Here is a 3,731-nt window from a genome sequence, read left to right as displayed (position 1 = left end):
TAAGCCCCAGGTTTCTCTGCTGAACTGTTTCAGCTCACTCAGGATGTCAGTACCTGTCCTCCTTGAATATAAAATATCTGGACTTAAAACTTGTCATAAGATGAATGTTTGTGTCCATCCAAAATTCATATTTTAAGATTTAGATTTAATTTGAAGGTATTCAGGTGTGGGCATTGGAGTAGAAATAAGGGCATGAGGACAACGCCCTTTTGCATGGAATTTGAGGCCTTAAAAGAAGAGACAGCAGAGAGCTCCCTCCTCTTCTTCCATATGATGTGACAGCACAAAGGCCATCTGAGGACCATGGAACAGATCCGCACCAGACACCAAAACTGTTAGCGCTGTGCCTTTGGATGTCCTAGCTCTCAGAGCTGTATGAAATAAATTTCTGGAGCAGGACCAGGGGTGCTTGTGGGCCCAACGCATCCCAGCAGCACCAGGGGTGCCAGCAGGTGTGGCTCCAGTGGCCCAACAGCAGCAGCAGCACTGGCAGGAATAGGCCCACAGCGGCAAGACACTGTTTCTCAAGGGACCACACAGCCAGCAAGTAAAATTAATCTGTCCAGGGGAAACATTGCATACAAGGTCCTGCCATATGTTGAATTCCATTCTATAACTATAGAGCCTGCTTTTATGGTTAAAGGTACCAAATTAATAGGTACCACAGTTGTTCAGTTGCTAGGCTATGCCAGATGTTATTGTCAGCAATTAGCAATTCTGAATGCTACTTGTACTACTTTATCCAGGATGACATACATGCTGTAATCAGTTTTTCTCCCTTTATCACTACTCCTGATTAAGCTATCTACTGTAAGAAATCCAAAACACCAGCCTAGAAAATAAATAAAAATTTAACAAATAAAAAATGACAGAATGTGATCTTGTGGGAGCAAAACCAACGCCTGGCTCGGAGCGGCTACCGCTGAGGTCTCTAGCCAGTGTCTGTTCCACGCATCCACAAGCATGGGGAATATCTTCACAAACCTCTTCAAGGGCCTCTTTGGCAAAAAAGAAATGCGCATTCTCATGGTGGGCTTGGATGCTGCTGGAAAGACGACTATTCTTTATAAACTGAAGCTTGGTGAAATTGTGACCACCATTCCTACCACAGGTTTCAATGTGGAGACGGTTGAATACAAGAACATCAGCTTCACCATGTGGGATGTGGGTGGTCAGGACAAGATTCGACCACCGTGGCGCCACTACTTCCGGAACACCCAAGGCTTGGTCGTTGTGGTGGATGGCAACGACAGAGAGCGTGTGAATGAGGCCCGTGAGGAGCTCATGAGGATGCTGGCTGAGGACGAGCTCAGGGACGTGTCCTCCTCGTGTTTGCCAACAAGCAGGACCTCCCAATGCCATGAATGCAGCTGAAATCACAGACAAGCTGGGGCTGCACTCTCTACACCACAGGAACTGGTACACTCAGGCCACCTGTGCCACCAGTGGGGACGGGCTCTATGAAGGATTGGACTGGCTCTCCAGTCAGCTCCAGAACCAGAAGTGAACCAGAACTCCCCTTCCCCTCACTTCCTCCTTCTCTGCCCTCTGCTTTCCTCTCATGTGGCAAACGTTGCGACTCTGTGGTCCTGAGTGCCAGAAGCTGTCTCCATGGGTTGGTCACAGTGTGCATGCATCGTGCTGTACATGTGCAGACACAGCCTGCAGCCAGGTTTTTATTTAATGTAAATAGTTTCTGTTTCCGCTGAGGCAGTTTCTGGTACTCCTATGCAATATTACTCAGCTTTTTTATTGTAAAGAAAATCAACTCACTGTTAGTACTGAGAAGGGATTTGGGTGCATGGGCACCTGGCCTCCAGGAGCCCCTGAGCTGTAGATTGGTGTCAGGATCCATTTGGTGGTTGGTGTATAGCCCAAACTCAGTGCATTTTTAAAAATAATTAAAAATTACAAGGTGAGGAGAACACTTGAGCGCATAGAAGGGAGACTATTCCTAGAGCGGTTCGGCCTGATCATCAGCTCAGCTGTTCCTCTGGGAACTCCAGAGATGTGATGAACAAATGCCATCCACTGCATGGTCACAGTCGAGACCCTGTGGCCCGCCTGCCTTTGGGTCACCTGCATTCCATAGCATGTGCTTGTACTCATGCTCACATGGTCACCTTGGGGTAGCAGGGAGGGTTAAGAGGGGTCCGGGGCCCACCCTCCCCCTTGGTCAGTGTGCAGCTGGAGTGGCAGCCTATTCCTAGTGCCCGCTCAGGACTTGTGTTGGTCAGAGTCTGGGTCTCACCAGCAGGAGCGTGTGCAAGCTGGGTCGGTTGGTCCACTCCAGACCACAGTCCCGGAGCACCCCCACCTCCATGTGTGAAGTAGCTTCCTCCCTCAGCCTGCAAGGGTCCGATTTGCCATCAGAAAAGACGACCTCTACTTTTTTCTTTTGTATTTTGATCAACACTGAAGAAGCTGGAGCTGTTAAATTTACCTTGGGAAACTTCAGAACTGGTTTATTTGGTGTTGTGGAACCTCTTACTGCTTTCAATACACGATTAGGAATCAATCGTTTTGTATACTTGTTTTCAGTTTTCATTTTGACAAGCACTGTAATTATAGCTATTAGAATAAAGTCTCTTAACTATTTCAAAAAAAATGACAGAATGTGAAAGAAAAATGCAAATCCAGACCTTGAGCCCACAGAAGACAAGTCCAGAGCTCAATGTGACAGAGAAGCTGAAAGCCACACAGTTGAACTTTCTAAAATGATAGCAGCAGAAATTTTAATAAATGTAGGTGGATATAAAAAAAACCTCTCAGATAAAACAAGAAATGATGATCAGAATGAAAGGCATGCCCAACAAATCTAAAGTAGACAGAGATAAAAAAAAGATAGAGAAGAGATTAGGAAATTGATAGAAACCATGAATGCCCAATATAGGAAAGAAATGGGAGCCATGACACAGATCCAAATAGACATCCAGGAAATTAAAAATTTTACTGAAAGTGTACACAACAGATTCAATGAAGGCAAAGATATCAGACTTAGAAGACAGGATTTCTGTTAGCAATGAAAAGAAAGATATCTGAAAAATAGCAAGGGACCAAGAAACAGCAGTCCAACAGTTGCAAGATGAAGAAAAGAAGAATAATGTAAGATTGAGCAGAGTCAATGATAAAACCAGAAATAGTGCAAACACCATAAAAAAAAAACCTCTTCGCAGAAGTGATGGCAGAAAACTTGCCAAACATGAATAAAGAATTTGACATACAAGTAAGTGAGGTGTCTAGAACTCCAAATAGCCATGATCAAAATAAATCTCCATCAAGGCATATAATAATCAAGATTTCAGAAATTCAAGAACAGAATATTAAAGCAGTTAGAAAAAAAAAAAAGAAACAAGTCACCTACAAAGGAAAACTCATTAGAATCACAGCAGACTTCTCAAACAAAGCCTTAAGTCAGGGAGAAGTTGGAGTGAAGTATTTCAAGATCTAAAAGAAAACAACCTCCAACCCAGATTTACGTACTCTATAAAACTACCTTTCAAAATTAATGGAGAAATAAATGCTGCCATGACAAAGAAAGACCAAAGAAATTCATGACCACCAAACCGGCTCTGCAAAATGCTCTGAAGGATATTCTAGGAAGAGATAATGAAAATCACAACTCCAGGAACACCAATAGAAAGAAACCAGTAGGCAGGGCAAGCAATTAAACAGAGAGAAAAGGTGGGTATCAACAACAGAAAAATAATATGAGAAGGATAAGGCAAGGT

General features: G+C 43.8%; 1 pseudogene; it reads left to right on the top strand.

The window, feature by feature from the left end:
* Nucleotides 1-928: 928 nt before the first annotated feature.
* Nucleotides 929-1,925, top strand: LOC101581893 (annotated as a pseudogene).
* The last annotated feature ends 1,806 nt before the right edge of the window (nt 1,926-3,731 follow it).

This window comes from Octodon degus, unplaced genomic scaffold (assembly GCF_000260255.1).
Source record: "Octodon degus isolate 3935 unplaced genomic scaffold, OctDeg1.0 scaffold00036, whole genome shotgun sequence".
Classification (NCBI taxonomy): Eukaryota; Metazoa; Chordata; class Mammalia; order Rodentia; family Octodontidae; genus Octodon; species Octodon degus.
Note: the sequence above shows the minus strand (reverse complement) of the source record. Positions and strands in the feature narration are given on the sequence as shown.